Source organism: Miscanthus floridulus, chromosome 11 (assembly GCF_019320115.1).
Source record: "Miscanthus floridulus cultivar M001 chromosome 11, ASM1932011v1, whole genome shotgun sequence".
NCBI classification, from domain to species: Eukaryota; Viridiplantae; Streptophyta; class Magnoliopsida; order Poales; family Poaceae; genus Miscanthus; species Miscanthus floridulus.
In genome coordinates this window covers 30,736,762-30,748,432 of record NC_089590.1, presented here as the reverse complement: position 1 = coordinate 30,748,432, position 11,671 = coordinate 30,736,762, and the positions used below count along the sequence as shown (strand labels likewise).

The window sequence follows — 11,671 nt, the reverse complement described above, 5'->3', positions numbered from 1 at the left end:
TCTCCATTAATTTTATCATATATTACCTTTGGCATAATGTTGACACTTGCTCTGAAGTCACAGATAGCTTCCTGGAAAATGTGAGGTCCAATGGTGATGGGGATAATAGGTCTTCTTGTATCACCCTTTTTCTTAGGTAAGTAATAATCTATTCACCTTCCTGTCGATGGTTGTATACATCAGTATGCTGCATTATGAATATCAACAAGATTGGTAGTTTCTAGATCTTCTGGTTGCCCCAGAATCTTACCTTTGTTGATCGAAGGAACAGTAGCCGCCAGCTGAGCTATTGTGATTCTATCATTTTATTAAAGCTATGATGGTTCTTAATAGCAGAGGAAAAGTTATCCATTCTATTATTTATGTTTTCTAGGATTCTATCATTAGAAGCTAACATCCTAGATAAACCCTCCGTTATTTTACCTTGGCCAGAAATCAATTCTCTTAAGGGTGGTTGATTATTAGAATTATTATTACCTTGATAGTTACCTTGGTAGTTCGGCCTCTGTTGCTGATTCCATCCATGATTCTGTTGAGGATGAAAGTTGTTGTTGTTGATGAAGTTCACATCCTCATAGATTTTAGGACAGTTATTCCCTGAATGCCAGTGTTGTCACACTCTTCACACGTCATGTGGGAATCAAGAATGTGCATGACTTCTTGCTTTTCACTATCTCAATCTTCGAGCTTCTTCATCAGTAGGTCCATCATGGCAGACAACATGTCTACCTCCTTGAGTTGATGCATACCTTTGCCTCTCTTGTGGGTCTAAAGATGTTCTTCATTCCAACCTTGGTTGGAGGCCATCTTTTCTATGAGAGCTGTTGCACCTAGGATTGTGAGTGATAAGAAAGCACCTCCAACAGCAGCATCCATGTTCTCACTGGTACTTTTGGTCAACCTATGGTAAAAAGTCTACATGAGTAGCCAATTGTCCATCCCATGATGAGGACATTCTGATATATAATCTTGAAAGTGTTCACATGCCTCAGGGACAGATTCATCATGTTGCTTTTGGAAGCTTGAAATTCTCCCACGCAGAGCATTGGTCTTGCATGTGGAAAAGAACTTTGATAGGAAGGAAGTGGACTAGTTATCCCATGTAGTGTTTCTATCTTTGTTAGCATAGAATCATTGCTTCGCCTTCCCTAAGAGTGTGAATGGGAAGAGGTGAAGTAATATGGCATCTTTGGTCACTCCTTTGATGGTGAAAGTGCTGTAGATCTCCAAAAAGTGTTGGAGATGCACACTCGCATCTTCATGTGCCTCTCCATAAAACTAGCTAGCTTGCACCATGTTGATGAGAGCTGGTTTGAGTTCAAAGCCATCGGTTCTGACATTGACCGTCGGTCCAGTACAGATGTTGGCCATAGTTGGAGCGGAGAACTCAAGGAGGGTCTTATCAGTCATGGCTTAGAAATTAAGTGTTAAGCTTCGCCTAGTCTGGTTGTCTTCTGATTCTAAAGATGGGACTTTCTTAAGTTTGGCTCTTGTTCACCTGATTAATGCTTTTGGATCTTCAACGTAGTTTGTCAGAAGGTTAAAATCGGTCATACATTACCCTGCATAAGATACAAAAGCAGACAAAACAAGGGTAAGCCTATTTGAGTAGAGGCCAATGGTTTATCTCGATCACATCAGCAAGTACAAGTTTATCAATATTTCCTTGTTGCCTAGCTACATTCCTCGACAACACCGCCAAAAATGCTTGTTGGTATTTATTAACATGTCACTTATTTTAAGTAGTGACTTAAAGTTGTTGACATTTCTTAGCATCACTTTTACTAAGTTGTCATCCCTAGTGATGGTGCCACAAATGCTTGTTGGTACCACCTAGTGCCACTTTTAGAATGACACTAAGAAGTACTTTAATATTGCACGTGACAAGATAAAATGTATATAAAAAGGATCAACAAGCACATAGATAATATACCATTGTAGCACTTCACCCGGGAGTATTCCAGGTATCATTATTTATATTTTTACCATAGGGAAGGACGGACAGTTGGAATATATTGATAACTTATACACATGATGGAAAAATAAACCATAACCCAACTTCTACTCACAACAGGGGTAAGTCAAGACATAAATATGATAAATAATGGTAATGATAAATGATCTCTTAGAGTACTCCTTTCTATGGCATTAGCATGGCTAAGTAGAATATTAGAGGAATAATTCTTAAGTCATTTTTAATTACAAGTCAGAGCATACTATTATTAGTGCAATTACACTTAGTAGTCATGGCCAAGATCAACTTCATATCTACACATAAGGGATATTACTAAGGAAGATTAAGAACAGAGCTTGTCTTCCTTCGTAACTAGATCCTACTTGTCCTATATTTGGGGAGTGGACTACAAAGGACTCAACGGGGGTGTCACATCCACGATCTACCACATGGCGTAGAATATAGGGTGCATCCATAGGTATAAGCACCATGCTTACACAATGTCAACCACTCACCCCTAGATCCAAAGAGCGAGTGCTATGTGAACTTATGGTCGAACATGATGATAATCTAACTATACTAAGCATATAATCAAAGTAGATGATGAACATGATAACTAGGAACATGAATGCTATGAAGAACAATGTCATAACAATTGTAGCAAACATATAAAAGTAATGAGAGATACAAAAGAGAGGGGGTACAAAAGTTATACGAAGCCATGCTATTGACACGATCAGGAATCCAAGCGAAGCTTGCCTCCCTCTAGACCTAGCCTAGCTAGCTATGCCCTAGAATATGGTGAAGCTCTAAGAATGATTTGGGTTTCTGTCTTCTCAAATGACCTGATTAGGGTTTTGATTCTTTTTTTTATCTGGGGGTGGCAGGGGCTGGTATATATAGGCCGGAGCATCAATTTTGAGCCTTTGGATCAAACCAACTTGAATAAATGGTGTAGATACAATTTAGGAGGCGGTGGAGAACCGACATAACGAGACAGAGACTGATAGGTGGGGCCCAGACTGGTAGGCCTGTAGGCGGCCCCTCGCCCTCCACTTCGGTGTGGTGTCCTCTAGAACCTTCTAGAGTTGTTTATGCGATGATTAAGCGCGATTAATTCTAACATCGAGGTCCACCTTAACGGTTTTTTGAATAAACCCTACAGAAAATACAGATTCACCCAAACTCATGGAATTTGTTAGTTTAAACCCCTAAACCTATGTTGGTGGTTGTATTCATTCCCTTATACATGTTATAGTGACTATTTATAATGTTTGTTATCTACCATCAACAGCGCGCTCCCCGAGCACTTCGAGAAGGCGCTCGGAGCCCCTGCCCATTCCATAGGGGCAGGTGAAGCACTTCCTCAAGGACTACGCCACCATCATGGGCTACATCCATGGCACACTCGGCCATCAAGATTGAATTCAATTAACTAGCAAACTTAAAAATACCAATAGAAGAACATGGATGTAACTCAAAGATGAATAAGATCCGTAGAGGTACAAAGTCGAGAAGAATCCAACAGATCGGCTTCTCCTCAGATCTCTCTCCTCTCCTCTCTCCCTATTTTCTATAATTCAACTAGATGAGAATCATCTAGAGGGACACTACTACAATTTGTGTCTGAAATAATGAAGCTCTGTAGCGTAGGGTATGTAGATGTGTCTCCTGGAAGAGGTATGGGGGTCCTTCTATAGGCTGAGGTGGAGTAGAGAGCAAGAAAACACCAAGTCATCAATCCGTGCCATGTTTCTTGATCACCGTCGGATCAAACCAACCTTCTTTCGGTGGTGGAGATCATAGAGATCCGCTTCTAGAAAGTTCCCAGCCGACCTGTGAAGGAAACCGGAAGAGAACCGGCCATTTGGGCCCTGAAACGGACCTGAACCGGCGGACTGGGCATTGTTCTGCTTTTCTGGGAAGGAAAACAGGCATTCTGGCCATCTAGACCTACCGACCTAGGCGGCCCAGCCGCTCCCTGCACGAGCGAGCTACTCCTGCGCTTCCAAACCGGCCATGTGGCCTCTCTCTCAGCGCCACGTGGCCCTTTACCGGTCGAGCAGAGGCGGCTCTACGCCCTCTCCTGTACTCCTGCCGCACAGACGCACGGGCGCACGTGCTGGCGATGCCACGCACCAGCCAGCACGGGACACGTGACCCTATCGGGCCAATCCTGCGCCCCCGCCCTGGTGCACGAGCGCACGCGTTGACGGTGTGACGCATCGCGACTCTGCTGGCCAACTACGTCGCTGGTTTCTACGTGGGAGGCAGGTGGGGCCAACAGGGCTGGCCCGCCTAGCAGCCACTGTCCCCTGCTACTGACACAGCACTCCTTTTTAATTTGCAAAATTGATATCTTTTTATTCCCAGTGCCAAATATATGAAATAATATATCTGTTTTGGTGGTCTTGATGAGCTCTTCGCAATGGTACACTCCAATTCATCATTGGAGATAGTTTTATTCGGTGAAAAATTAAATCTTCCTGCAAGACAAGTGAGAGCATCAAAACTCGAGGAACTTGTTAGAATCAAACCCCATAACTATAGTTTGTGATTCATTTCATGTCAAATTATGCAATTGTTGATGGTTAGATTTGTAGTTTAATGACAATCAACATGTTCCCCCACACTTGTTTTTACTAGTCCCGAGTAAAGGTTAAGATAAACATAAACATAGTTATTCAAGATATGGGACTAGCATACGGATTATTCCAAAACATTTCTGGTACCTACGGGATATGTGGAGTGACTAACATATCTCCTTGAGCGGTTGAAAAGTGGAACAACTCTCGAAGCGAAGTCATCTTCCAAAATTCTCATCTCAGTAACTTGGAGTTTTTAAAATTTTCACAAGAAAAACATAGTTCACCTTATACTCCTCAAATGGTACTCTTGGATTGTAACACCTCGGGTGTTAGCCTTGCATAACTTGACTTGCATAACATGAGCATGGGCATCAAGCATTCATAAATCATCATTTATAATTGAAACATTTGATCGAAACATATGAAACATTGCTTGTTATCTCGTGTTTCCTGGAGCATATGCATATGATCTTGTACAAATGAATGCAAGTGGGTAATGCTAGTCACTAAAACACCTTAGCTACACTTAGGTTAACAAAGGGAACCTTGTTCATGAAGGCCACCTTTCATGATCAAGCACTTAAGTAATATTTCATGTGTTGACCTGGGTAGCTCTATGAGTGACCACTGCATAAAATGTTTGGATGGCCTTACAAGTTGCTCAAACATGCTTAGGATATCATCATGAACAACTTTGGTATTTAGTGCTAGGGCAAGTTTGGTCATTAAGCCATGCTTTGATGTGTTTCCTCTTTTAAAAGTGACATGTTTGACCAATTTGGAACTAGGTGTTAGGGACCTTGTATGGAGGAGTTCACTAAAGCAAAGTTGTAGTGTTTGACATAAGGAGCAACTTTTATTTTTGGGTCATGGACTGATTTAGCTCCTAACATGTTTGAAATTGGATCACAAACATCAGTAAAACACTCATTTCAACACTTAACAATATTTTTCTAAGTCTGGTACCCTAACCGTGCTGACAGCCGACCTTTGGGAAGACATAACTCAGTTTCTATTGCGAATTAGAATATGTTTCCTTAACAGGAGTTGGAGATGGTACATAGAGCTACAAGTTTGTTAATTACGGTTTTTGATTTTGTAGCACGGTTTAAGTGAACGAACGCCGTCAAAACTGGCTGTTAGGCGTCCATTGCAGTGTCTGAATCGGTCGATCGGCTATCTTCGGTGGCCGACCGTTGCCAGGACAGAGCCGCCGCGTGGAGCCAGCGGCTGGCCACGCATCGCCGGCGTCCTGCTCCGCACGGCAGAGCCAGGCCCAGGCCGCCTTTATCACTCGCAGCGCTCGCCCGCTCCCACCCAGAGCCCCATTTTTCATTTTCGCGGCCTCCTTCCTCGCCCGCAGAGGCAGCTGAGCCTCCGCCATTATGGCCAAGCCATCACCGCCGCGTAGCTCCGTCGCCGACCCACCACCTCGCCACGGCTTGCAACCGTAGACGCGTCGTGCTTCGCCCTGACTCCTTGAACCCCTTCGCTGTCACTTTAAGCCAAGGTAAAGGCCCATTGGCCGTTTCCATCGCCGCCGCCATCTCTGGCACCTCGCCGGAGCGCGAGCTTGTCGTGGCTGACTCCTCAGTCCGTCATGTGCCATGACCATGAGTTTATGAGCATCCCCATAGTCGGTAGGGCCTAGGCCGAACCTTAGACGATGCCACCTCGGCCGGCTCCAGCGTGTCATCGTCATCCCGCGCCACCGCTCCTCCATGGTCGCTGTCGCCGTGTTTAGCTTCAGCAATAGGTCGCTCTAAGTAGCCCAATCAGTGCGGAAGGTCATGAGGATTCTTGTAGTGTCGGTGAAGTCACCGGAGAAGCCGCCGTCGGTGAGCTCTAGCCGCGCCAGCGCTGTGCAGCGCCGCTGCCCTGTTTCGTGTCACTGACGCGTGGGGTCCCCTAACCAGCGGGTCCCACCGGTCAGCGACAGCAGTATTGAAGGATAGCTCATTTGATTCCAGTTTTTGATTTGTTTTGTGAATTTTGTATCTTCAGTTTGGTAGCTCCTAAAATTGTGAAATAAATATGGTTGTGTTCCTTAGGAAGTGTAGTATTTAGGAAAAATATGTTCTTGGCTTCAACAGTATAAATTTCTAAAGATTTAAATAAGGATTTGAGATGTGCTTTTGAATACATTCAAATTTGTTTATTTTATATCTAGAGTTCCTGTGCTCCAAAAATTATGAAATTTTTGTGGTAAACTAGTCTTAGCATATATGAGCTTGGGTAAAAATTTGAGTACCAGTGCATAGGTAGATTTATAGTTATAGATTTTTCTTTTATGGCTAGTGAATCCTTGCATGATTTTTTATAAATTAATTATGAGTCCACAATTCATGAAATTTATTGGAGGTAATATTAGTACCATATGGATGTTAAGAAAAATAAGAAATCTGTTGCTTGACACTTTTCAATAGGATTTTCCATTTATGCTATTTCAAGCCTTGCTTCCTTATCATTTTTGTATAGGATGTTCTACTTAATAAAATGACATGAAATTTTTATAGTAGTCCTTTTATAGCATTAGTAAGGCACTGTAAATTTTTGAGAATTTATGAAGTACATCTGATATATGTTTATTATTTAACCTAGATATCTAAATAAAATAATAAAGGCATTTAAATAAATAGTTTGGACTTCACCTTTATATTATCTAAACTGTATATGGTATGCTTAAACTGGTGGTAGAGTCTAGGTTGTCAAATTTTGAATGATTACATGAAGTAGAAGTATTATTACTTTACATTGCATGTTAAATAGTTTCCAGACTGATTCTAGAGTGTGATAAGTTGCATGTTGAAACTGATGTAGACTGTAAAAATGGTTAATAACAAAGTTGTAGAGAATTTGATAAGCTTTCCAGAAAGTCCAGAATCACTGTTTTTGGATTTGTAGAACTCCAGTTATGAGTGAAACAAGTAGCTACTGTTTGTGGCATAGTCGATGCATTGTAGAAGTAATTAAGTAATAATCGAGAAGAGATATGCACCTACTCAATCAATGCGATGCACTTGTTAACATATATGCATTCGTAATACTTATACCATACTCATGCATTTAGGATCGGAGGAAGAGATCACGTTGCTGGAATTCGAAGAAGCAGAGGAAGGGAACCCGCAGGAGGATCCGCAAGCCGCAGCTCCCGAAGGCGTGGAGCAGAACCCTGAAGAGCTTCCGAAGTGTCCTGACCATCGCCCTACTTCCTTTCTGCGAGGCAAGCCCCGGAGCATTATAAGTCTCCCAATAATTTACAAATGTTTACTTACGTATTTATGATTGATGCATTAGGTTATAAGAGTTGAATGAAACCACTTGATGCATGTACATTCCTTGTCCAGATATTAACCCTTTAACCGGTATAGGTCCAGGATCGAATATATGCTTAGCCATGCTTAGACCTGTAGAAGTCGGGTGATGTCCTATCACCTGCGAGATATAGGTGGATACCGGAGCACGGTTGGCTATATCTGCTATCGTGGAACAGAACCATGTGGTAAAAGTAAATCGAGACCGGACGGGAAGTCGATAGAGAAGCAACAAGACATGGAGGTCTTGGGTGTGGACTTATCCCTGTCTGTGTCGATTAAGGACCGTACCGTTGTTGGCGCTTCTGACAAGATTGAACGCGTGCCTCTCACTTAGCTGGCCGGATAACTCGTTCCGACCGCGAAGCCGAGTAATTCAACTCAGGCCGGGAACCATTCTGTTGTGCGCTCCTTCCGGGGAACGATCAGACTAAGCCCAAGGGCAGGCTTGGCCTGAGCATCCTAGCATCTGGTGTTCCAGATTGTGCGGCGCGGTACGGACCCGCGAAATGTGTACCTGAGTTGTACCAAAGGTGACCTAAGACTATCGTGGCTGGTAGATCTGGGTTTGTGTTAGGAATAAATTCCCAGCTGGTTGAAATCGATTCGAATCGCCGTCTCTCCCGGATAGTGAGAAACTTGGCTAGTCCCAACATTGTAGTAACTATATTATGAAATATGATGGTTCAGATGAATATGGAATTACAATACCTGCTATGATTACTATTGTATGCTTCTAAATGGTATACCACATGTTTGGCATAGGATAGTTGCTAATCTAGAAATGGATAGTTATAATTAACTTGATAAAGGAATCATAATTATACAACGGGTAAATTGCCTTTTATGCAAAATGTTGTCAAGTTATGCCCACTTATACAGCCTTGCATAATCCTTAGAGTCATTTTATTTTTGGTTCATGATGGGTAAGTCTAGCTGAGTACCTTCTCGTACTCAGGGTTTATTTTCCCATTGTTGCAGATGGCACTATGTATCATGGTTATTGCAAGAGTTGCTTCTATCCTGCTGTGGATGAGGAGTAAGCCTTGGGCAGGCTTCTTTAGTAATTCCTATCTTTGCTTTTGTGGACCGTGATCTGGCTTGGCACTGTATCAAACTATGTTGGAAACTTTATCTTCGAACTTATTTGCTTCCGCTTTATTTATCAAACTCGGTTTGTAATAACTTTTACTCATACTCTGATGATGAAAAGTATCTGTGAACTTTATGTAATATGTGGCATGTATGTTGAATCCTATACGATCTTGGTTGTTGTAAATCGTTTATCGAGACCCGTCGTGGTACTCGACGGACTACCGGGTTTATATGGGTTCAAGTATTATAGTGCAACCGCTTGCGGATTGCCATTGTACTTGTATTCTTATAAATTGGTCGGTTCTGCGACAGCTGGTATCAGAGCAAGATTCAATGTTAATTGTCACAAGTGTATTTAAAACAAAAGTTTTTGTTTTCCAAAAACCCTTTTCTAGCAACTAATAGTTATATAATAGGTATTTGAAATCTAAAGTGTGTTAATGATCACTTTCCTTATGCCCAAAGTAAGGACTATTAGGTGGCTATTTAAGTACTAACATGGGGGTTTTTACTTCGTCGTCCATACGGCGTGCTATAGTATGGATGCCATTCACTTGAGTGGTAATGTATGGATCAAATGCCTCTACGCCCAGGGTAAGATGAGTGTATGACCGCAAGATGTGAGCGTGCGGTTAGGAAGAGTTAGCTTTGGTACGGCTATGTATGCATGCTTGCATGTGTATATGGTACGTATTTAATTGTGGGTTTAAATTATTGTTGGGTAGATTGATACGGAAGTATATGTATGGGGATACATATATGAAAGTATTTACAATTACATTCTGCATATTTCATTATGGGTTTAGGGCTAAAATGAAATTTTATGCAGGTACACTAACAACGAAACGTGTAGCTCGACTAGTTACGATATATATGAGAGAACGTATGTCTACCACCGTGTCTACCGTTAGAAAAAAAATTTTCCTAAGTTTGTGAGGACGTATGGAATGAGCATGCATCATGTTAAATTACCATACACATAACTACATTGTTCCTCCCCTTATAAAATTCTTACTCGGTTATGTAACTCTTATCCATTATGGCTTTGTCTCACCAAAGGGTACATGTTAATGGTGCAGATGGCACGCACCAAGCAGACTGCTCGCAAGTCCACCGGAGGCAGAGCTCCTAGCCGTCAGCTTGCTCCACGTACCCGTCAACGTCACACGTTCCTTGGAGAGTTTGGGATGCCTACACTCTTGTGGAGAGTGCTCAGCTATGTAGGCTATCCTGATGGAATGGAACCCTACTACTTCTGGGCGAATGAGCGGTTGGGAGAAGGTCTCTTAGTTACTGTGGAGGCCGTTGTTCGTCCCCGAGGTGACGATTCTGAGTGGACAGGTTGGTGTTATGAGTCGACTGGCAGGACTGCTGAAGAAGCAGCTGGTAGGGCAGCCTTTGGGATCCTGAGGGATATCATGGATCGTTTTCCTCAGGAGCTGGCAGCCACTTTGGTTGGAGTCTTTCCAAGAGGTAATCCCTCCACTGACTCATGGCAGCAGGCAAGGGGAAGATCTTTGGAGATTGGTGCCGCGGAAGGGCAGAACAGCGATAACCCTGCCATGAGCGCCATGTTTGCAATGATGAGAGTGTTAGATGGAGTTGAAGGTAGCCTCAGACATGTGTCTGGTGCTCTTGGTCATGCCCGCGAAGACCGACGTCAGCTTCAGAGGGAGCACGATGCCGAGATTGAGAGGCTCACTGAAGAAATGACTCGGTTAACTCACCAATGGAATGCAGCCTGGTCCAGGGAAGATGTCCTGAGAGCTCGACAGTTTGAGCTGGGACAGCAACTGGCCAATGCAGAAGAATACAACGATAATCTACATGAAGAGGTTCATCTACTGAACAATCAGCTCCACCCTTATGTACCACCTGGAGCCGCAGAAATGAATCTAGAAGGGTACGTGGAAGAAGAAGAAGTGGAGCCTGAAGAAGAAGTAGAACCTGAGGAAGGAGATGATTCTGCGTCTGACCTCGATAGTGATCATGATGAGGATTAGATCGCTTAGCACTTAGTAGAAGGACTAATGTATCACCTTTATTCATGTAATGGACCTGTAGTTTGAAGTTGGCATTTATAACCAGACTATCATGTAATGTTGATTAATTGCACGTTTGGATGAACGTCAATGCAATTCCAGTTCTTTGTCGGTAATCACGCTTTAAATTTGCATGCGTTATGAGCATGATAAGTGGTCAAATTGGTGATGTCATGTTGCGAGAATGAATTATTATGCCTCTGTTTTTATTGTGATTTTGAGAATTTTCTCCAGTAATTTCAGTTTGGCATGAGTACAAAATTCCTCTGCAATCTCTTGACCTCAACCAATAATCGCTTATTGTTGCAACTTCGCAGATGACGCGCACCCATGCAGGAGCTAGTAGCAGCCAGGATGGCAACCAGGGTGACTTGCCACCCCCACCGCCACCGTCTGCTCAGGAATTCTTTACCCAGTTCCTAGGGAGCCAAAGGACAATGGAGGAAGCTTTGCGCCTCATCGCATAAAACACTGCTCGTGGCCACCCACAGCAACCAGGGGCCGAGCCAAATCAGCACAGTTCATTTAAGGAGTTTCTGGACACAAAGCCTCCGATCTTCAAGGTGGCAGAGGAACCACTGCAAGCCGATGAGTGGCTGAATACCATCGAGCAGAAATTTTGTCTGCTAAGGGTCACAGAGCACCTGAAAGCTGAATATGCTTCTCATCAGCTACAAG

General features: G+C 43.0%; 1 non-coding gene across 1 annotated transcript; it reads left to right on the top strand.

The window, feature by feature from the left end:
- Positions 1 to 937: 937 nt before the first annotated feature.
- LOC136495004 (small nucleolar RNA R71) lies at positions 938 to 1,046 on the top strand. The gene has a single exon (XR_010768798.1). It is a non-coding gene; the product is annotated as a small nucleolar RNA R71 (small nucleolar RNA).
- The last annotated feature ends 10,625 nt before the right edge of the window (positions 1,047 to 11,671 follow it).